General features: G+C 43.9%; 1 long non-coding RNA gene across 1 annotated transcript in view; it reads right to left on the bottom strand.

Annotated features, from left to right (window-relative positions):
- Window positions 1-24902, bottom strand: part of LOC149863621 (uncharacterized) — a 729305-nt gene that overhangs the window by 703376 nt on the left and 1027 nt on the right. The gene's annotated exons all lie outside the window — the stretch shown is intronic.

A 24902-nucleotide genomic window follows, 5' to 3' on the forward strand; every position in this document is an offset into this window, starting at 1 on the left:
TGCGCTCAAAGAGCATACTAGGCTCTCACTCACCCAAGCCTCAGCCACTTACATAGACATAAAAAATAAAACATACACAGACAGGCCCATTTAGGGGCCTGTAGCAGGACACGAAGATGCCTGCTACTCTCAGAGCAGAGGCACAGGTGTGGGTTGCTAGGGCAACCGCTGGGGAGTCAGCTGACAGGAAGGGGCAGGGCCTGGCACATATAAACCCCAGGAGCGAGGCCAGAAGGGCAGTTCTCCGCTAGCAGCCAAGGGAGAAGGAGCTCTGCCAGAGCAAGCAGAGTAGAGAAGCCTGACGGCACAAGCAGCTTCTGTTCACAGATACGGGGTGGAGAATTCCCTGGTAGGGATTTGAATGATGGTTAGCCAGACAGCTTAGATTTTATGTTATAGCCCAGGGGCTTGAGTTTTCTGTTTGCAGTTTTATAAAACCGGAGGACCAAGTGAGGCTATTAGGGGTTGGAGGAGGCCTCATAGGGGCTCCACGGTAGCTTGGGGACCCTGGTGCCAGAGAGGGCGCGGCATTTTGGGGTGCACTGACCTCAGCCCCAGAGCAAGGGAAGGCAGCGAGGAGCCCCAGCGGGGCAGCAGAGTGCCAGGAAGGCACAGGACGAGATAGGGTGGTGGAAGCCCAGGGAAGTCAAGGAGAGGGCAAATTACAGTAAGGTCCAGATCAAAACGACATCAGTACCATCTGTGAGGCTTGGGCTGCGGTGTAGGGGAGGAAAAAGAGCCACAGGTTGCGCCCCCTGGCACGGGGGCAAATAAAATGGGTAGCTTCCCACTAATTACATCTATTAATTAATTAATTAAGATCAAGGGACAGCAAGGCAGGCCCTATGAGGAGAGGCTACGGGACCTGAACCTGTTCAGCCTCCAAAAGAGAAGGCTGAGGGGGGATCTAGTGGCCTGTTACAAACTAGTCAGAGGGGACCAGCAGGCACTGGGGGAGTCCCTGTTCCCCCGAGCATTGCCAGGAGTGACCAGGAATAACGGTCACAAGCTGGCGGACGGTAGGTTTAGGCTAAATATCAGGAGGCGCTACTTCACGGTCAGGGTGGCTAGGATCTGGAACCAACTTCCAAGAGAAGTGGTGCTGGCTCCTACCCTGGGGGGTTTTAAGAGGAGTTAAATGAACACCATGCTGGGGTCGTTTGACCCCAGTACTCTTTCCTGCCATGGCAGGGGGTCGGACTAGATGATCTGCTCAGGTCCCTTCCGACCCTACAAACTATGAAACTATAAGGCATGGCAGGCCAGTAAGCAGGCAGTTGGCCCATAACAGGAGGGTGGAGTCACCAATAGAAAGACTCTAACAGAGGTGCTCCTGTCACAGGGCCCAAACTGAACTTTTCCCACAACTGTCACAGTCAGAAGTTGCTTGCTACGCAAGCCTGAACTGGGATCAGAGAGTGCCACAGCCTGCTAGCAGAGAGGACCACACAGGCCTCCCACATCCGTTCTTTGCCAAATGCAGATTAAGGTCTTAAGGAAGTCTCACCCAAATTTTTTTTGACCTATCAATGTGAACTCTGTACAACTGCTTTGCTTAATGAACAGTTTCCCTAATTTATGCTTCAGGAGCACCCACATCTGTGTCGATAATGGATTTTCAGTTTGCAGAAGAAGTTCTGCAGCTGTGCTGGAATGGGATTATTAAAGCCTCAGCCTTAAGATTTGATTGAAATCTCTGCTGTGGCTGAGCCTGAATGAACTAGGATCCTTACCATCCAGCCACATAAGGGGTCAAGGATGGGGACTATGTTCACAAGCCTAGGGTGGGATATACTAATAAAATAAAATGGGAGCTTGGAAGTCACACACGACTCGTATTGTGAAATAAGCAACAAAAGACACAGAAGTTCACTCACCACATGTCACTTCTAGTGATTGTGAAGAGACGGGAAAATCTGCAGGGTCAGGATAACTTAAAAATTCAGAAGCATTTGATCATCCGCATAGTTGGACAACTGACCATAAGGTTTAAGAATTTCATAGACTCATGTCATTAAAATGGACCAAGTTCCCACATATTATTGCCTACACCTTTTCTAGTTAGAAAGGGATGATATATTGACTACAGTTTCATATTTAGGTGTCTGTGCAGACATACCAGCTGTCATAGATCCACAAGCAGAAATGCTCTAGAGGACAGACTCTGGCTCCCCTGAAGGTAGATTGTGGGGGAGGAGGTGCTGTGTCCAGTGTCCTGGAGCCAGTGACCATTGCGGGGTGGCAAAGGACAGCTCCATGTGAGGAGAGGGGGACTAGACGTCCCCAGCTCAGGGAGCTAGCTGTGCCTGAGGGCTAGGTGGTAGCCTGCACATAGCATAAAGATATGGTCAGTTTTGGTTTACCATAATCTGTTGCCAAAGCATTAGATCACTTTCTTTTGTTAAACAGGTTTCTCTTGCTTTATGCTGTACATGCGTTCCTAGGGAGCCCACTTTACATTGTAACAAATAGGGATATTGTACTGTCAACTGTACTGACCCCCAGACCCATTTCTGCCACTTTTACCAGACAATTTTGGTACTCACCGACAGTACACACAAGTGCAGGGTGGTGGTGAATGTTAAACTAGTGGGATGCTTAGAAGCCATAATGGGGATGGCAACTACAGCAACGTGTCACAGACAATAAGCGAGGAGCACCGAGCCACACAGGAGACTTATTTTGGTGCATGTCACTCCCACAATGCACTGCACAAAGTAGCGACTGCAGGCTTCCACCACACTGATTGCATAAGAGTGAATTTACCTCACACATCATTCATTTTGGTATAAAAAGGGTAATCGCATAAGAGCAGATTTGCACTTACATAAAGGGAGGGAATCCTGTACTATTTGTTCTGTCTTGTAATAAACACTTTTGTTTTTCTGTTACTTTACCGAAGTGCCTGTGGTTAAATTGTGGTTTCTGGGCAAATGAATAACTGTTCAGCAAAGTGAGGGACCAATAAGCTTACGCAGATCCCAGGGTGCATCCCTGGGAGTGTGCCAAACCCCTTGGATGCCGGGGCACTACCTTAGGCTGTGAAGCTGTCAGCACTCAAGCTCTGCTGCTCGAGCCGGGTCCAGGGGCCTCGAGGAAGCCTGTTTGAGGCAGGAAATGGCTGTGGCAATCCCATACTCAGTATGGATTCCACACATCGACCTCAGCATAACGAAGGGCTTCTGTTTTGCTGGAAGCACTGCTCTGCGTTATGCAAATTATTTACCATGAAACTCAGGCAATTTCAGGTTTCTTGTTAAAAGTAAGAACTGCTGCCCTTCTTTCCTTCCATAACCTTTCACACATACCATCTACCAGTCATTTGGAACAAGCTGAAAAGTCACTTGAATGGAGTAGGTCATGCAAGCATGACAGGTGGAAGTAGGATAAACTTCATCAAGTTAGCATTCAGGAGAGTAGCAGTGCTATCCGACAGAATTCAAGATTGTGTTTTGCCAGAACTGGAATTAAGGTGGAGAAGATATTCTTCACACCTCCCAAAAACTCCTACCGCATGGAGTTATTGGCACAAACTGCAATATGAAAATGGCCGGTTGCTGGTGGGTGAGCAATCCCTAATACACAGTCTATAAACCATTCTCTGATACTCCAGGCTGAGCGGGAAGGAAAAAAGGACAAAAAAAGAAAGAAAGCAAATAAACTCTACACACTACAAAGATAATAAGCTTCTACTTGAAAAGAACACCTCTGTAGGATTTCAGCCAAAAAACAAAAGGGAAGTTAACCTGTACATGTGAGAAGTACATTGCCGATTGTAAAGTGCTGAAATAGCTTGCTCAAATTGCCTTGACCCAGGAAGTGATCTCTGATCTCAAAATTGTTGAAGCTAGAAAACACCATTGTCTTAAAAGAGCAAAGCAGACAGTTCCGTAAAAATAATTAGTGGAGAAGATTCTTAAACCTTTTACATAATAGCAGCTCTCATAATGCTGATGAAGATCCCCTCACGGCCCAACGTAGCTTTTCACTTTTACTCTGGCTGAAACAGGTAAACACCATAGCACCAATTAAGGAAGCCACTTGTTTACAGAACACTCCAAATCTATGGCAGTTAAGAGGATTAATTGTTTTTATGTATATAACATTTCAGCATAGGAGATTAAAGACAAACCACCCTGTTACACACAGCTAACTTCAATTAACCTATCTGCTCTTCCCAAATATTTTTTATAATAAAAACAGGCTGCTGGTCTTAATTTGGACCCTGATCCTAATAGGTAGATGTCAACAGAAACTCTCACCTATTGTCAGAACAGAGACATAGGTTAAAGATCATACAGAGGGAGTTTTCTTTTACAACAAACTGTAAAAACATTACTGGAATAGTAAGTCGGCAGCAGCAGCTGCTTGGTGGTTTCGTCCTTCTAGAGAGCGGAGGTTGAGATCTGCAAAGCCACCTCGGGGAATTCTGATGACAACTGAGCATCCAAACGTCTGAAGCAGCTTGGAAAACATCGGGCATAATTTGAAATATGAACATCTAACCTACACCTCTAATGCTGATGAAGTGATAGGAAATAATCCTTGTTCTATTTTCTGCATCTCTCCAATAATCCTGTTGAAGTAAATGCTTTATGTACCATAGTGATTTACATCCTTGCATTAAGCCACCCCAAAAATTTTAGTTTTTCAATTAGGATATCCTTTCATAATTAATGAGACAGAAGGTCTTCAGTTTTACAGTTAATTCCACAAAGTCAGAACCTTGAATGAATATTTACAGGACTCTGAAGAGATCAGGCTCAGTTTCTGACTGTACAAAGCTCACCACAGGAGTATGACGTATTACACACATTTTAATATCAGGTTTAACTCTGATTTAATGCTGCTTAAGCTAGGCCTTGTCTACAACAGATGTTCTTCTTCAAATTTCCCTGTGCTGCTGCTGCTGTGATGGGTGGAGTGCCAGGATAGACACGGTGCTGCAAACTGTCAGTGTTTTAAACATCATGTTCTGAGCAGGATTAGATGACACAACAGTTAAAATGTTGGCATCCTCTCTGCATTAACAGTCCGTCATTGCTTGCCCCCATGGAGTTGTGCCAAACCGAATGCAGCAGTCGGAGTCTGAAGAAAGATTCCAGCATAAACGAGGTTTTAAAAGTGCCCTTTCCACTGCCGCGCAAGAGCAGTGCCACTGACTCCTGGAAAGACGCTGTAGTCTGCCACTCTTAATCCTTCATATTTTCCAGCCTTTAAACTAGAGTTTGTCCTCCAGAAACCCGCAAGGTGTCATAATCCAAGTCCCAGATTCAGCACAAGATGTGATAGTTTCTATACAAATAGATACCACTGATAGCTGTCACACTGTGTGCCTTCCCAATAAACAGCAGGCTAATTATATGCCAATTAGGTAACAAAGAAGAGTCACATAGCAAGACTAAACCTCATATTTCTAGCTCTCCTGCCAAATATTCCACTAGAAATGTTTTGAAACACACACACATGCATCAATCTTAACCTGAAAAGTGCCTGTGTTAGAAAAAAATTACCTTCTTCCTCAATAGATCTGTTTTCTATGTGCATTCAGAGCCATATCTACTGACTTCAGGGACAAAAATAAGATTTTACTGCTTTTACTCCGGTTAGCCCTGTAGAGACAATTAACCTAGCAAAGTGAGAGAGAGCTGTAGCTTGTTTTCCTCCTTCTGAATCATCAGCAGAATTGTTTACTAAGTTTAGAAACTTCCAGTCAGTCACACCTGTGCAGCCTCATTGGGTTTACACAGGTGTAGGTGATGACAGAATCTGGCCTGCTAAATCTTTATTATTGGCAATGTTTCTCTAGAAAAAGCACGGCTTAACTCACCAATGAGGTTTGCAGGACTGCCAATCTAGAAAACAGCTCTCCTGTCCTGTTGACTCCCCGTTGGTTTCTACTGAGAAAGCCTCTGTTTACTGGTTCTGGAAGGAATCCCATTACTTTCTGCCCAATAACAGCAACTGTTCAGGCATTTTGCCACTGGGTACTATCCACAGCCCCAAGCTGAGCACTCAATTCAATAGTCGTTTGACTAGAGAAAGACTATAGTTAATATAAAATTCCTAAATATTCATTGAAGCACACCCTGCACCAAGGTCCAAGGCTGCTACTCTATCCCCTGCGTTAGGCTTATGCTGCCTCTCTGTCATACCTGATGAATATCTAATCAGTCTGTGCAGAATGGAGTAGCTGCAACAGGACAGACAGCGCCAGCATAGAGCTTATTTTAGCCTGGACACTCTTATCAGAGATATGGGTCCAAGTTCTGTCAGGCAGAAGAGGGATTTGAATTTGGGTTTCCCACCTACTCTAATCACCACAGTGTTGGGAAAAGGAATGCTACTGCCATTTTGTTCAGGCTGCAGCCTGATGAGTGCGTTCCTAAGCATTCATAATAGAAGGGGCTCCATACATTTGTTGACTAGGGGGAAGCCCACTTACTTTGGAAATCCCAACATTGCATATCAGCTAGCTAGGAGACCCTTCCCTCAGACCAGTGTTTTTAACCTTCTTAGACTCAAGGTACCCTTGGACAAACTCAAGGCACCCCTCAGAAAATACCAGATTTTAATTTTCCAGTAGTCAAAAAAATAAGTGAAAGCAATTCTTCTGTTGCAAAGCACTCAGACTACAGCAGGTTAGACAGTTTTAAACACTATAGATTCCTATTTGAAATTTCTGGGTTTATCATGCGAATCATGTTTGCACAACTAATGGTGCTAATATTGCATCGCACCCTGCAACACCCTTGAAAGGATCTCAAAGCTCCAGGCTGCCACAACACCCTGGTTGAGAATCATTGTCCTAGACAGTGCTGGACATGCTCAGAAGCAGACTTTTAGGCAAACAGAAAGCAAAACCTGGACTAGACACCTTCACGGTCAGGAGCTTTGGGCATAGCTATATAAAGTGGCAGTTCTTTTGTAGATCTAGTTCCACATCCTCATGCTATAGCCACTAGGGCTGTGTGAAACAGCACCGTTCTGTTTTGACTTCTGTTTCAGTGTTTCAACGGGACAGTGTTTCATTTTGAGTTTCCTTTCATTTTGAAACCCTGACTCAGGAGGCACCAGGCACCCATGGTTTCGTCGAAACTCTTTTTGCTGTTTCGACTGTTCGCCCATAGGCTGTAATGGGGAAGCACAAAACTGCCTAGCTTTCTTACCTGCATTGCATGCCAGCCTCTGGTTTCTTTACTATTCCTTCCATCCAGGACCAGGAGACACACCAACTGCAAGTGCTTCCTCAGCCTGACAAAGGGTTTTTCAATGCAAAAGCTGGCATCCCAGGCAGCTAAGCTGAGCTCACCTGGAGCGTCACAATTCCACTGCAACCAGCAAGCCTCAGGCCTGTCAAAGACGTGATGGGTCTGGACTTTCCCCAGCCAGGACTGGGCGTGTGCATGGTAGCTGGAGGTTATGGTGGCTCCTACCCATCTTTCATCAGGGGGATCCTCAGTCCTGAGATTTCCTAGGGCTGCCATGCTGCCAGCAGTCCCACCAGTCCGTGACCCTGGCAGAGCGCAGTTTTAGCAGTCATGCCCAGGACCTGCCAATAGCCCCAGTCCATACCTCTAAGTTCATCCTGGCAGGGGAAAGAGCTCAGCAGGGACAAGTTCTTCCCCTGCTCACTAGTGATGCAGTGAGTGCTCTCTCCAGCTCTCAGAGCGGAGCATTAAACAGCTTTTAAAAAATGAAAAAAGGAAGTAGGTGCGGATGGAGTGAAGAGGGTGGCATTCACTCCATCTGCACCTCAAGCTTGGGGAACCCGAGCAGCAGGAGGCTCACCTTCAGGAACACCAGCAGCTTCACCAAACGAGGACCCAAGCAGGTGCAGTGAGGTGTCACTACCTCCCCAGCAATGCTGAGCACTCTCTCACTTGGAGCACTGGTCAGTGGACAGGACAGGTGTTCACGGGCAACTGTGGACAGATCCGGCCACATCTATACGTGGCTTGCCCATTAGGCCAAAGGGTTGCACAGCAGCAGCTCCACATCCTTGGTGAGATAGGCAGCAACCAAGGTCTGAGTGCTACCTGCCTGATGGTGGGGTCTGGTGCCTTTGGACCCCACCATGGAAGCCATGTCCTTGGCCCACAATGCACGCCCCTTTCTGTCTGCCTTTGCCCCACTGTTCCAGGGTGGCCTGCCTCTGCTTTGGGGGGCAGAGGCTTTGGAACAAGAGGGAGACTTCCCTTTGGGCATGCTTCTGATGATCCCAGACCACACTACCCACTCGCTTCTAGGGTGCAGGTGCATGTCTGGATGCTGCACTTTCTTCTTCCTCAGTAGGCAGAGGCACAGCAACAGGAGTGGACTCAGCTGAGCCACTGCCCCTGCAACCTCTACGTTAGCCTCCTCTGAAGTGCCTTCTGGGGAAGGAGACCTGGCTCTAGGGGAAACTTGAGGGGTATGGAGAACAAAGTCAGATGATTCCCTCTCCTTCCCCAGAGTTTTCCTTGCTATGGCACTCAGATCCAGCTCTTCCTTTGGCACTGGAAGGCTCAGCATGGGAAGTGAAATGTTAGTGGAAGAAACTGTCATGCTGGTGCTGCTGCTTGTTGTCATGGTGGTGGGGGGTGGTTATGACTGGTGCTCGTGGAACGGATGCAGACTCAAGCACAGGCAGTGGCACTGGCATAGCTCCCCTCTCCTTGCCGCTTGTGGAAGCCTCATCCCTGCTAGTTGTAGGAAAGAGGGAGGCTGTGTTTGGCAGGGAGGGGAAACTTACACCTCTCCCTCTACCCCCTCTTCTGCCCCTCCCTGAAGGCTTGCCAACTGCCTTTTCACCATGCTTCATGGTGTGTTTCATAGTGTCTTGCTTTTATAAAAATATATAAATGTATCTGTGTTCCTATATAAATTCTATAAGGTGTGTAGTATATGCTGCAAGGTATAAATGTATCTGCATTTCTACATAAATTCCCTAAGGTGTGTAGTCTTCTATGCTGCAAGGTATAAAAATATCCACATTCCTGTATAAATTCTGTAAGGTATGTAGTCTTCTATGCTGCAAGGTATAAATGTATCTGCAATCCTATATAAATTCTGTAAGGCATGTAGTCTATGCCGCAAGGTATACATGTATAGAAATAAAATATAAATGCATCTCCCTTCCTACATAAATTAAATTCTATAAGGTAATATCCAATATAATTATAAAATTGAAAAGAATAAATCAATGAATATAATAATAAAACAAAGTGCCCAGAAGAAAGAAAAAGGTATTCTGGAATCCCTCTTGCTAGGCTAGGCTAGGCTAGGCTAGCAAGTAGGAAGTCATTCAAATCAATGCTAGTAGTAGCCTTCGTTGTCTAACACTCCTCAGCTGCAGGAAGATAGGTCAGTAACTGTCAGACCCCAAGGCAGAAAGCAGGCCAGTTCCAGCAATGCTGCCTTTTATGCTGTTTTTCCATCCCTCCCCCAGAGCAGTAGGACTGGAGGGGACCTCAGCTTCGGAACTCAAAACATTTCAACTGCCCTCGCTTTGTTTTGAGGCGGTTTTGAAGCCCTTCATTTCATTTTGATTTTGCTGTTTTGAGCTCGAAACGAGTTGAAACAGCATCAAAACAAAACAGCAGGCAAAATTTCACACAGCCCTAATAGCCACCTGCTTGCCAATCAGGTCCCACTGCGTTTGGTATTTGCAAGAGACTTTACTTTGCAAACCGTAATCAGCCAGCAAATACAGTGGCTCAGAACAGAATCTTCCAACTACAGCATTACATTTATGCTTATAGAAACAGTGGCAAAGGGGTAAAAGAAAAAGAGCAGCTTATATGCACTTTGCTTTATTTAAAACTTAACATTTTCCTCAAACCTTATGCAGACCCAGTTCATTCCAGGTATCCTTGCTATTAGGATCCATCTGCTCCCCTGCAGGCATTACTTTCCTCTCTCCATGCTCAAAGCCTCCACTTCTTATCTGCTCTCGTGTTCTTTATTTCATGTTTCCTGCCTGAAGGCACCTCCCCCTTCCTAAGAAAGGTTCACTGTGCCCAGTTAGGTCAGAGGCAAAATTTCAAAGGTTTTGATATCTGTATAGTCAGTTAAGTATCAGCGATTGGGTTATTTTCTGCCTTCGTGACACCTCAGTTTCAGCAGGAATTCTCTTTTAACCCACATAGCAAACAGCAATCAAATAAACAGGAGTGTGCACAATATTAATAAAAATAATAGTGATATCTCCCACCTCCTTCACACCTGTACACTGAGAATTATAGCAATGCTTTGCTATTAAAATCATTATTGCACAGCAGAAAGGGAACCACATAATGCCATTTTATCAGTCTCTTTTCTGACTAGAACCCCTTAATCCTGTAGAGAAAGTCTTATTCTACTAAAAATGCTTCATGAAGTAATAATTATGAAATCAATCAAAATAATCATGGATGGAAAGAAACACAAGCAATTCTAAGGATCTAATTAGTACAGCCATTCATTAATCAAGCACTTCCCAGAGGACTTCACAAATAAATGTAAACTCCAGTGCTTAGAGGTAATCTGTGCAAATGGAATACAGAAGAGCTTTCATGACCAAGTTTCAGAAAGAATAAGCACAGACTGGCTGAGAAGCTCCAGCACAGTCTGAAGAGGAGAGGATGTCTTAGAATTACAATCTTAAAAAAATAATTTGTTCAAACCAAAATAAATTCCTGCAATTCCACTGATGTTATACCAATTTTCCTGGTCTGCACATGGCTCATTTATAGGGACCTACTTCATTTGGAAACTGCAAAATCTATGATTGTTCACAAAATCCTCAAAATAAACAACATAAAACTTAAAATAAAATTTTGGCTTCCCAGTGGGATCATTGCCAAGAGAGAAAAGGCCCATGAAGGGCAGCAGACAAAATGGCAGCTGCCCTGTCATCCCTCCTCCCCCAGCTGAAGCCTCTCTGCCAATTAGGGCTGAGGTGCAGGGCCTCTCTACCAATCAGTGCCAAGGGGAGGGGCTGCCACAAAATGCATGGGAAATCAGCTCTGCATGTTGCACGTGGGCCACAAAAAACTCTGTTTCACTGCAGTTTAAGTAGGTCCCTGCTCATTTGTCACTTACTCTACCTATCTTAGGTAGTTATATGGCCTCCAGGACCATAGTACCTAAGCACCTCATAATCTTTAAAATGTTTATCCTTACAACACTGTTGTGAAAGAGGGAAATATGGTTATCCCCATTTTACAGATGGGGAATAGAGGTCCAGTGTGACAAATGGCTAGATCCACAAAGGTATTTAGGTATTGTAACGCTGAGCATTGCATTGCCAAACCAAGATGTAAACCAAGGGAATCCTTGGCATCAACTCCTTCCAAAGAAGAGATTCTCAGAAAACAGCTAAATGGGAAGTTGTCTATAGCCAGAAAAAATATACAAATGAAAAGGACACCGATTAGAGCCAGAGGGTGCCTATACACATGCAGGGAAGATGCTCTGATGCACTGTAATTACACCATTTGGAGCAGACTCGATTAATCAAGTCTGTTGGAGTATGGCAATTACTGTGCTCCAGCCAACTCCAGTGTCAGGTGTACCAGTGTCCCCATGCTGAAAAATGGCAGTGGAGGTGCTTTAACTAAAGCTTGTAAAACGAGCTTTAGTCAAAGTGCTCCCCACTGCCATTTTTCAGCGTGGGGACACTGGTATATGTGATGCACTGGATGCTTTAATTAGAGCAGCTGTCATTGCTGCCCACCCTTCCACTTCTGGAGCATTTCTATAAATGTCCTAAGTGACTGACCTAGCTGGAACTAAGTACCTATTTCTGCTTAGGCAGGTCCCTCCCTCTATGCAGATCCTCAGATATGGACCACTTTCCTGAAGTTAGGCAGCTATGCTCATTTTTCATATCTACAAAAAACCCTACCTCATAAATAGCTGTCTTACCTGGAGTATGAGAATATTGGGTATTCTAGGGCGGGTCTCTCACATTCTTCCATTTTGGATACATGACTAAAAATACCTGGGGGAAAAAAAAGAATGACTCTATAGCTCAGTGGGTAAAGCACTCACCTGGCATGTTGAAGACCTGTGTTAAAGTCCCTATGCCAAATCAGGCAGAACTGGAATATGAATGAAGTTCAACACTTAGCTGAATGTTCTGTCCACCAAGACTGACACACATTCTACCCAGAGGTGGATTAATGTGCTGGGGCCCTGGGCAAACACAAAATTGGAGGTCCCCTGCCCCCCATGGAAGCTGGGCTGTGGGAGGAAGGGGAAGGGCCCCTTCCCCTCCCAGTGCTGGCCAGGGAAGCTGGGTGGACCCTGGTAGACTGGGAGTGGGGGGGCACATGCCCCCCTCTTCTCCCTGTTATTTGTCCCCCTCCCACTCTATGGCCAAACATACACACACACAGGCATGCACACAGACAGATGCACACTCTACTCTCACTCACTGTCTGCACATGGACACACAGACACAAATGCAGTCTCCCTGCCATGAACACAGACACATGCATACACATAGGCATGCACACACAGATGCACTCAGACAGGCACGTGTTCTACTCACTCACTCTGCACTTGGACACAGTGACAAACACACTGTCCCTGCAATGAACACAGACACATGCACATACACGCACAGACGCACACACACAGACATGCACATGCACACACAGAAACAGACGCATACAGGTGCATACAGACACATAGATGCACACACACAGATGCACATGCACACACAGACCCACAGACATGCGCACACAGACATACACATACACAGATACACACACACACACATGCATGCATACAGAAACACACACAGATGCACACACAGACATATGCATGCACATAGAAACACACAGACAGATGCACACACACAGAGTGACAGACACACACCCAGCCACATACCTTCCCCTCACAGGGCCTCCTCCCTCCGCCACTCTCTATCACTCTAAGGCAGCCCGCTTCCTTTCCTCCCTCAACCCCCCCCAGCCACCCATGGCTCCATCTCACTCCCACCCAGCCCCTGTTGCACTACCTAGGAGGAGGGAGCTGCTACCTATCTGTGTCCCTGTGGCCGTGCACATGCACAGGTTGGGCTGGCTCAGGCCAGAAGCCCCACACCACACCTCTGCATAAGGATGGCAGCCCTGGAAAGGGTGGCTACAGGGGGCTAAGGTGAATTTTGAGGGGCTATGCTCCCCCAAAAATGCTACTACCAGCCTGCAGAGATGCAGCTCAGTGTGATGCTCACAGCCCCATTCCCGCTTCCAGGTGTGATGCTGCACTGCACAGCACTCCCCCCTAGCCCCACTGCTGCAGGGAATGGGCTCCAGGCTGCCGGGAAGCTCCTGGCTGCAGGGAAGCAAATGCAAAAGCTGGGGTTTTATAATTGGTGCCATTTTTGTCTCCCTGACAAGTTTAAAACTCAGGGTTTCGCTTCCCTGCTGATCAGGATCCCTGGGCCTGGGCCCCCAAATCAGTAGGGACCCCGGGCTTGCACCCAGCTGGACAGTGCATTAAGCCACCTATTATTCTACCCCTCTAGGTTTTATTTCCTGGCTGTCTCTAATTTAAGCAATGTCCAGCTGACGTGCATGTTGAACATACATAAGGCCCTGGTGTTGAAATAAGCAAGGACACAGCTTTGGAACATCCAGGCCTTTAGTGTCAGCTAAGGATACACACAGCTGATATGGTGTGAGGTAATACCAGTGCTTATGTATGTTTGCATCTCCTGTTCAGTGGAAATGGACAGCAGCTGCACAGTTGTTTTAAGACTATCACTGGTATTGTGAATTAGGCACTTAAAGAGGAAAATAGATGCCTGAGTTCCTTTAAGGATAAGTGACTTGCTCAAAATCACAAAGGGAGTCTTTAGCAGAAGGGAAATGAGCACAGGTTTCCTCCAACCACTGGGCCTTCCTTTCACTTTTGACTCTCCAGCCTGATTGATCAGGTACTTGGGGAGCCTTTTGCACAGGTCCAAAGTAGAGCTTCAACTCTTGCCTCTGAAGCTACAATGAGATGCCATAATAGCTCTGCCACTGCACCCCCACCACTTGTGAGAAGCGAAGCCCAACTAAGAGGCAGAATTCTGGAATGGCTAAAAATTACCTGTCCTACTCCATGACAAACTGGTAGACCCAGGAACTGGCATCATCTGTGATTCTCCTGAGTAGGTAGATTCAGGGTTGCTAACCAAATATTTTTTTGTTCACTGACAATCTGCACATTTTTTACTGGCAATCAAACTTTTTTAACTGCTACATGATTTTACTGGTATATATTTTACATAATGTAAATGTAACTCTTCTAGTAGGACCTACTCAGGGCCCAGTTAGAAGAGCTGTGTTCAGATGTGGAAGTCTAATGCTAAGCATAGTAAAAAAAGTTTGATTGTTAGTAAAAAGTTTTCAGGATTTTTTTCTTTTAGCAACATGCTTCATTGCAGCCGTCATGTTATACCATGCTGCCTCTACACTAGGAATCTACTATTTGACCCCATTGTACATTGCACCCTCAACTGTACATTGCACCATGTTGCCCACCCCAGCCCATCTGCTAGCCTCACTCCCCTCATCGTGGCATGGACTTCTGAAGAAGCCTGCCTACAACTTAGCAGTACTACAGGACCAGTTGCTACTGCCGCAGCAACAGCAGCAGGACATTGCTACATAGCAAGGGCTTACAAAGCCCTGAAAGGAGGATTCCTGCACTCCAACTTGGATACTGTGTGGTGCTGCTCTCTTCTGTCTTTCTGTCCTTCAGTCAAGCTCCAGCTGACCAGCTTCTTTCTGAGAGGGATCTTCAGTCAAGCAGACTGGCAGCTTTGTGTTTTCACAGACAGTTTAAATTTATTTATGGATTTTACAGACCCGCGTTTTTAGCCTAATTTTTTTTTTTTTTTTTTTTTTTTTTTTTTTTTACAGATTATCTGTAAATTTATAGACAATTGGCAACCCTGGTGGGATTCCAGGTCTCCTGACCCATTGTATTCTGTGCTCCAGCTCTGTCAGGGCTCTGTAACAGGATGGGCAGCATCAGAAGAAAATAAACTTCAGGGTTTATCCACAGGGAAACTGACTTAAACAGTTCTTGTGGAATAAGATGGTCCACTGCTATTTCTTAATTAAGTCCCTGCATGGATGTTCTATCCTAGAATAAAAGTTATTTTATTCCAAAATAATTAGTCTGCTTCCAAAGCACAAATAAATGCAATAAAATCACTTCTATTCTGGATTACAGTGTCTGTAATAGGTGTTCCAGTCAGTTTTCAGGAGCAGACAAGCCCGTAGTTTTTAAAGAATCTTTTACTCAGTGTTTATTTTATTATCCGTATGACAATAAAACAAAACTCTAATCAACTGAAATAGGCTTTCCTTCCTTGCTTTAACCAGCCCAGGAAAGACAAAGTATCCCTGATGCCTTAGCTACTTTAGGATGAGATCCTTTTATTCTTTGCCCTGAGCAGCCATGTCCAGGTAGGGATCTGCTAACCCTGTACTGACTGCAGTACTCAGACCTTGCCCCAAGCTCCAAATATACTTTGTATACATGTGTGTGTATTTGAAGGGGTAGTTCATTCTCACCTGCTAAGGAGTGTACCACCTACCAACTCACTGTAACTCTAAGGGTATGGAGGAGCTTGATCATTTTCAGCCACCTTTAGGAATATAGTAACACTGTGATTTCACAGTCGTTCTCTGCCCAAACACATTTTACTAAATATAGGATTTGTCCCCATGAGAAGACCCTTTCAGAACTATAAAAATATTAATCATGGGGCAGATCCTGGTTCTGTTATTCAAGTTGAATTGTTCCCTGCTCCACAGAAAGTCACACCAAACCTTTGAACAGATTCATAGGTGTACGGTGAAAGTGAGTACGGGTATCAGAGCTTCTTGGCAGAAGTCAAGAAGTACAAGAGTCTGAATGGGGAAAAGTTAGGTTTGGAAACTGTTATTCCATATGAGGGGACAGGTGCCATACAAGCTAGCAACATGGATGCCCAAGAAACTTGATGGACACCTCTACTTAATATTATCATCTACAAAGAAAAGCCCATGCCCAAAACTGAACAATGATATCTGAATAATATAGGTTTACTGGGTTGACCTGTGTTATCCATTTGCTAGATTATTCAAACCATTTTAGTCTAAAAGCCTTTGTACCTAATCTTAGTTCGTTTCTTGTCTGCCCTCCTTTGTTTATTATCTCGTATTTTATGTGTAGACAGCTGGTTACATAAAGAATTTTAGCCGGCACAGAATTAAGAATTATCAAGAAATCCTTACTAAAAAAAATCACTACATTACAGGATTAGTCTGTTGAAAAAATGCTGGTTCTTAAAGCTAGAGAAAACTTAACAACCAAGGTCAATTACTACATCCATTCAAAAAGGAAAGCATGTTTTATATCATTTAAGAAGCAATGATTAGTTCCTGAGATCAGGAGAGTTACTTCAAATATTTTTAATCTCTTTAAGTGATATACCAGTAACTATTCACTTTTAAAACAACAAGTTCTAAAAAAAAGCTTAATTAAAAATAAGAAAATTACATTAGATAAAATAAAAATTAATGATTTTGAAAAGACTATCCAGGGCTTAGTAAGCCAGTTCACGATTTACATTTTTAGAGCTTCTTACTAACTAGTCCTTAAAAAAATGCAATACTCACAGTAGTCTAAAAACCCCAAACAAGCCAGCTCTTTTTTCTAATCCTTCACTAGTTTCAAGTTAAGAATTAACCTCAGATTCAACTGCATATGATGTTACATAATAGAATAAAAATGTATATAGAACACAGAATAGCTATGCACGAAGTAAGGTCTTAATTATCCAAACCTCAATTATCCCAAATTTCCTGCTACCTGAAATAAGGTTGTGTGTTGTGACATCTAATAATCAAGGGAACTTTTAATGTGATTAACTGAAACCTTGATCATCTGTTTTTATGTCGCCCATGACATTTGGATTATTAAGCTAGTAATTGTACTGAAACATATTACAATGAATTAGAAAGAAGGGGAAAACTTTTTCTTTGATTTTTGGATTAGTTTTAAAACGTGCTTTACAAATAGAAGAGTATAATTTTAGACATGACACGCTGGAGGAGTAGGAGAGGTCTGAGATGAGAAAGTACAAGGGTTACAGTAATATGATTACATGGAGGTGCAGTTTAGGGATGTGAATATCTTGATGGTTCAATTGTAAGTCTGACGGTCATTTTGTGTGTGTAATTAATATTGATTTATTTCTTGAGGGAATCACAGAAGGAGCAAGGTTGGCAGAGCAATTTAAATAAGCAGATCTGGATCTAAAGTGGGTTTATTTTTACTTGGCAGTAATTATTGTTTAGTTGTATATTTTATTCTCTGTTCCTGCTCTAAATATTTTCTGTAGGTGTCAAGTTAGCATGTATCCTGGTTTAGAAAAATAAAGTGACTGAATGTGGTATTGGCATTGATGGCAAAGGCTCAAAAAAGGAGCAGCATGCTTCCCAATCTGGCCTTTTAAAACATCCTCTATCAAAGGGCTTTGGGGGCTTAAGGGATTAGATACCATGACACATCTGTCAGATCATTATGTAAGAAAACTCCCCTGCTGTTTTCTATGGTTGCAGCCCCCCACCATGGAGTATTTTTAAATAGTTTTTAAAACTAAAGCATACCAAGTAAGACGGTAATTCAGCTGTTTTCAGTATGTTTTCATGATAAATACAGATAGATTAATTTCTCTAGCCCTGGAAACAAGTTATGTTCAATGTCATGACTAGAAAGCAAACAGTGATCTGAATATGGATTAGTAGAACACAAATGCTCTTACTGTTCAGGAAACAGATTGTGCACAGGCATCAGGGGTTGTGGGCTGGACCAATATAGCTATAATTTATAGAGCTGGGGATCACCAACAGAGTATAAAGAGCTAAGATGAAATATGAAATGGTAATTCACATTATATTTCAGTAATATGCTTGAAACATTTTACATGACCGTTAATCCTAAGAAATCTTTCGGTACAGAGCAAAAGATTAAGTTATGTCAGGAACAGAATCTAACATACTCCAACTGCGCCCATGCTTTGTCCATTCATGGTAACATCTCTACGTTTAATGTAAAGGGGATGTTTTGTTGTAAGATCATTCCTGTTCTGTTGCTAAGGGCATGGCAGAGCAAAGACAAATCATAGAATTCACATCAGATGTTGCTGAAAAGCTGCAGCTTTATTAAAATAATCATGAGAAGCAAATGTCTGTCTGAACCCATCATCTGCAGTCGATTGTTAGGGCAAAGCAGTGGATTTAAATGCCTCCCCTGAGTTCTAACCGGTCATTTTGATCTTCAGGGCATATAAGTGTCATGGCTATATTGTGTTCAGTAGTCCTCTTACCCTTATTGCAGGATCCTGGATGTTTGTGGGACTGTTCTAGGTGGCAAAATACACCATTTTGTTTTAGACAGGAACGTACATAAACCAGGTCTTGGATTCCTCAGTTCAACCCTTTCTGTGTCTTCTCAGCAGTAACTCCCCAGTGCCAAGGTTTCCACAACTAATTACAGATACACATTTTCATAGTGATGCAGAGCAGTGACCCATCACCTATACAGCAATGAGGAAGAGACATAGGCAATTTTCCCTGCCCAAACGCCAAGTCAGTAGCTGCCTGAATTTTAGATGTCCCAGGCCTGTTAACTTATCTTACAAGAAGGTCAGGGAAGCAGGAGACTTTTTTCTGATATCTTTCATTGGAACAATTGTGTAGTTGAATGAGCAGTTTAACTATGCCACTTCAGCTCTACTAGAAGAAGGGCCAGGACACTGGCCATGCCCTGCATGCCACGGGGCTCCTGCAAACCAGCCTTGGAGCCACTGCTGGAGGGTTTCTGTCACAATGAGAGAAGTTAATATATGAACTAGACTTTTGAAGTACTTACAGACTTCTAATCTGTAATCTTTGAATATATATCTTTGAATATATAATCGTTAAATATACAATGACAAGACAGTGAGTGCCACTGGGGAAGGGTAGAAAAGAACTGCCTTATTTGGACAGAAGTTTTACCAATACATCAAGCTGAAAATAATATTAAGAGCCAGATACTGCCTTTGGATACATGAATACACGATATATTGATGAATTTATTCATGTAGCTAAGATCCTAAGATAGAAGTTACAGCTCTTCCTAATATATGTATATATTATAATTTGTGTTGCTCAAAAAGTTTCCCTCAGAACTGTTCGTCAGAGAAAATTGGGTTCCTGACAAAACACCATTTTTCATAAAAAATACTTTGCATGTAAAATTTCAGCTCAGTCAAAGAAACCAAACAGAAAAAGGTTCATAAATGCCTTATGATGGTGTCTCCTGAAATCTTAAACCAACTTGCCATTGGATTCCTATTTTGGTGCATCATAGGAGAAGCCCTGCCCGAGACCAAGACCATTATGAAGTGAAGTGTGCCAGTGGCATTTTTGAATGGCACATTTTGGGTTGGTAGTTCCCCATTTTCAGCAAAAGAATTTCCATTTTCCAGTTTGCTGGAATCTGAAATTGCAATGAGAAATTTTGACAGTTTTCATTTCTCAAACATTTCATGTACATTTTCTGGGAAAAGCTCCCTATTTTCTCATTATTTTTCTTCATTAGAATGTATCTGCGCCGTCACTCATTTGCTTGGTGGAATCAGAACTGCTCAAGTATGTGTCACTGACCCCGAAGCATCGAGAAGTAACAGAGCTGATCCTGTACAAGCCCATGCTTTTGGAACAGGGGGAAGGGAGGTCTATCCCCACTCTCAGCTTGAAGGTCTAAGCCTGAAGTACAAAGTAGCCATGTGCTTTTTTCAACGCGCTTATTACTTTAAACATTTCTGTAAAAGGAATACTTCCTGATATCTTTGAAAATGCAAATGAATAGTTTCCAGGCATTCTGCATTTCAAGCTTTCTGGGCAAAAATAAACAAACCTTTCCTGCTTTTTGTCTTACCTTTACATACTACCCCTTTTTTTAGAGCTTAGGCTGCTGTTACAGACATCTGCAGTGCTAGTGGAAAAACAGGATCAGCCTATAGCTAGAAGTGGCTAGTAAAGAGATGTCTTAGTAACTCTGCAGGGACACGCTGCATATGGCCCATACAGAATCGCTCCATGAATATGGAGGTCTCCAGTGAAAAACTGCTTACTCTACCAGGCACACCAGAAAAAACAAACACAAGCTCAACACCACTCAAAGCCCCAGACAGAGCCAAATTTACTTGCTGTATTTTTGCTTAAGTCTCCAGAGCCAAAAACTCCTCTCATTTGTACAGTGAACAGCCATAAAAGCAGCCCCTTTTTTCCTTCAAAGAAATTTCCTAGAATACCCAGCTCTGACCGAAGATCTTTTCTTTTTAAAAAAATACAAAACAAATAGAGTCATACAGTCTCTGGGAATGTATATGGTCCTGCTCCAATAATCCCATTCCCAAGCAGTTACCTGGCTCCTACAGGCCTTTGAATCAGAGGGCACCTACGCATGAGCAGTGAGGCTGCTTCGGCGCACTGTAATCACAGCACATTGGAGCAGACTTGATTAATCGAGTCTGCTGGAGCATGGTAATTACTGCACTCCAGCAGGCTCCAGCATCTTGTGTATCAGCATCCCTGCACTGAAAAATGGCAGTGAGGTCAGATTAGTTAAAACAACACTGCCACCATTTTTAAGCCTGGAGACACTGATACACAAGACACTCTGGGTGCTTTAATTAGAGCTTCTCTTGAAGCCGCTTTAATTAAAGCAGACCCTGCCTCCTGGAGCACATGTATAAACTCCCAGAGGTTTTAACCATTACAACACCATAGTTCTCTGCATTGCTTCTAGCTACATTTTTCAATTTTAAATCATTACAACAGATACCCCACTTTTTAGATTTAAATCCCCGCTCCCATACATATATGAGGTTTCACTACTTTTGCTGTGAATCATTTGCATCTCAAATAGTGACACATATAGCTGATGAGATCTGTACTACAGAAAGTCTTCCCATATCCTTTAATGTTTTCTGCTCTGTGGTCTCCCTTCATTCTGTCTTATATTTGGGCCTGATCCACAGAGTGAGACCTGAGCATCTTGCAGACATGTTATGCTCTGTCCTTCAGATGGCTTTTAATGTATCTAATGCTATAAGATGGTCTCCAGAGAAGCTCTAGTAAGCTCATATGCCCATGGGACTTGCTCAGGAACTGTGAAGGATGGATGCCTCTCTATTTTCCCTGCCTTGTACAGTTGGGATATAGTCCATATTACAGCCTTCAGAGTAGAAGAGGTGTTCCAGTGGTCAAATACCCATCCTATTTGGCAATAATCAGTGCACAACAGCACATATGCTCCCAGTGCTGTATAGAAGACATGCCTATTCACACTTCGGCTAGGGAAGGATATTCAAAAAGCCTGAGGTGAAATTGATTTAAGCTGCACGGTTTTCTGTAAGTGGCATAGTTTAGATCAGTAGTGAACAGAACACACATTCACCCTTTGGTCCAACCCCCTGCTCAAGGCAGGACCATCCCCAACTATATCATCCCAGGAAAAGCTTTGTCTAGTCAGGTCTTAAAAACCTCCAAGAAGGAGAGTGCACCACCTCTCTGGGTAACCTGTACCAGTGTTTTACTACCCTCCTAGTGAGAGAATTTTTCCGAATATCTAACCTAAACTTCCCTTGCTGCAACTTGAGACCATTGCTCCTTGCTCTGTCATCTGCCACCACTGAGAAAAGTCTAGGTCCATTCTCTTTCAAACCCCCCTTCAGGTAGATATTCTATAGTATTCAGCTTCAACTGGGTTCAACAACACAAAGCCCACAAAAGGATCTGGGTCCACATTAGCCCCAGTCCTGTTACTGTTTAGAGTATCCCATGAATTAAAGTGGGTAAAAGAGGGTAGGAGGGAGAAGAAACAATTCACCCTTCCATGGACAACTGGTGTCACCGGGGGGAGGGCACATGCCCCCCCAGCAACCAGTCAGCAAATTGGGGGGAGGTCCCCCTGAGGCCAATCTCACTGACCAGGGGGAGGGATTCCCCGTGGCCAATCTTGCCGACCCAGCACTCCTGGAAGTGGCCACGGTGCTTCATCCAGCACTCCTACTCCCCAGCTGGCACTCTCGGGGGGGCACCAGCACTCCCACCTGCCCCCTCTTCCTGTCACCTAAGTGGGGAGCACAGCCTGTCAGGGAGTGCACATGCACCCCCATGCATGCCCTACACATTGCCACTACACCCTTCTCTGTTTTAAAAGTAAGAAAATTATGCTCCTCTCCCTCCATCAGGAAAGCAGTATTCCTACTGCTCCAACCCAGCTTCAGTCTACTTGGCCTACAAAACAGCCTAACTCAAGACAAAATTCCACTTAAACCAAACAGCAGATCAGGCTAGCATGGAAATGGTGCACCGATTTCTGTATCTAACAGTACATAGGGGTGTGATATAGCTAACATCACATCCAGCCACCTTTCACTTCCAATCCCGAATGACAAGAACTTTTTTACAGCTGGGTCAGTGGGAGGCAGCCATCACCACAAGTCCTCATCAGGGCTTGAACTAATGCCTCAGGGATGCGAAATGTCTGGCTTACTCACTCTGCCAACACACCAGAGCACAATAACCTAAGGGCTTCTCTGAAGGGGACTTCTCTTAACTGAGAGCTGCAGGACACAGTAACACACCAATCTCACACCTTCCCTCCATAGTATGACCAATAATACCAAGCATGTAGGGGGAAGAGAGTTCCCCATGTGTTCTAAACAGAGATATCTGCTGAGCTGTATTACTATTAACACCTTTGAATACACATTGTTTGAAATCTAGTACTGTACAATGAATTCCAGCAGAAACAGTTCTGCCGTCAGGTTCTTAGAGGTGAATTGTTGACATCTCAAACACTACAGGGGGGGGTTATTGTTTGAAAACAACTCTGTACGTTAGAGTTTGGTTTTAATTTTTACATTTTGGAAACCTTTCCTCTGGTCTCAGTTTTAACAAAAGGTTTGCCTTTACAAAATCAAATGTTGGACAAAATTAAACACATTAAATATTTTAGTTGAGAAGATGGTTAAAGAAACTGACCTTGTCATAGGTGAATATGTGCCCTTATATGACATGAGTGTGTTTATCGTCTTTGGATGTAATATGGGTATTTAACAGAATAAAGTTGAATGCAACATAAAACACAGTGAGTGCACCTACACATGCAATTAGCACATAGCAATAAACTCCTGTGCAATTTGTGCTATAGTTTATTACTTCTGAGTGCAGTATTTACATGTGCACCCAGGACCACAGCACTTTGAGCTGGGGTGGAGCAGCCCCAGCTGGCAGAAGTCCTGGGGAGTCAGCCTACCATCCCAGGGCTGCTCCACCCCAGCTCAACATGTTGTGGACAGGGTGGTTGGGGCACAAGGGTGTTACAGTGCGGGGCTATCCAGCAGGCAGCCCCCCACACTGTAGCACCCTCATGCCCCAGCCAGCCCTAGTCACTGTCTACACATGTGTTTCAGCACATGTTGGATAGTACCATGCAGGACAAGTATTATCTGACAAGTATAACCTGAATTATCTGAGTTAATTCATTTACTGTGCCCATTTAATATGGCTGCACATGTAACCCTTTACTGTGGAAGCTTTACTAATTAATCAGCTCCACAGTAAGGTGCGCGTGTACATGCACCCAATCTCTTCATTTTTATTTCTAAGGGTGGTATTACAGGTTACATTTAAACCAGCATATAGGCACTTAGGATGGGAGCATTCACCCATTAAAGGGTGTCAATCCAAGCTAACTACTCTTCAAATGTTTTAAACTTATCCCATGTCCGATGAGGATTATCTTTGAACCATTTTACCCAGGTCATTCCAGGGTACCGTTAATCTGCTCCATGGAGCTGAAACACTTTGTTTTCATTCCTCCAGCATCCCAGGATGCACCATTTCCTCCAGCCCTTCCTACTCCTTTTCTCTGTTGCAAATGTTCAACACTCCTGAAATCCACTGCCCAGAGGGATGGTGCTGGCCACAACCCATCACCTCCTTCCAGCCACAGTACATCCTGAGCACCCCCCTCATTTTCCTGCTTACTCTAGCACTCCTATCCAAATAGCAACAGCAATCCTGCTACCTATGTCTGTGAAGAGAATGAGCTCTGCCCTGATGTAGCATGCATGCAGTGAGCCTGCTGGGTCTCAAATCTGCGCCAGTGTAAATACTAACCCAACCCCCACCCCCCCCAATCCCAATTCAGTGAAACAAGTATAAGTTTTGGTCCTTGTTCTTTTTTTTCTTCACTCCTTTCTCTTTACTTCTCCACCCACCTGTTCACTTCTTTTTTTTTTCCAAGACTTTTCCTCTCCCACTTGCAGCTCCAACTGGCTTCTGTGGAGTAAGGGAAGCCACAGCCCATAGTGATTTCTCCACCTCTGACCTATATGTCTCCCTGTCTGCCCACCCCCCCTTCACACTCCTCAGGAGGAGGGGTAGAGTCCTGGCTCCTGCTCATGCCCCTACTCATCAGGTCTTCCAGTATCAGGTCACAGTTATGCAGGTCTGAGATGGCATTACGCCTTAACCCATGAATGCCCTGAAACTGCTCTAACTTTATAATGGCGTAACATTCCATAGATTAAAAATGTTTTAAAGATGACCTGTAACAGCACCCTTATAGGGTTACAATTAATCTATTTCATTCTAGGAAAACTCCCCCCAAATATTCCTAGATTTAAAGGACCATTAGTTTAATCCATCCTGGGGAAATTTACCTGGTTTAATTCCAAATGAGCTTAGACACTTGAAATTCTTCAGTTTCATTGTAATTACATTAGCTGAAGAAAATCCATTAATAGAACACCTCTTGCTGAAAGAAGTTTTTGACAGTGAGAACAGCAGCAGCATTTCAGCAAACACATAAACATGTATCCT

This window comes from Crocodylus siamensis, chromosome 5 (genome assembly GCF_052110815.1).
Source record: "Crocodylus siamensis isolate JL-2025a chromosome 5, ASM5211081v1, whole genome shotgun sequence".
NCBI classification, from domain to species: Eukaryota; Metazoa; Chordata; order Crocodylia; family Crocodylidae; genus Crocodylus; species Crocodylus siamensis.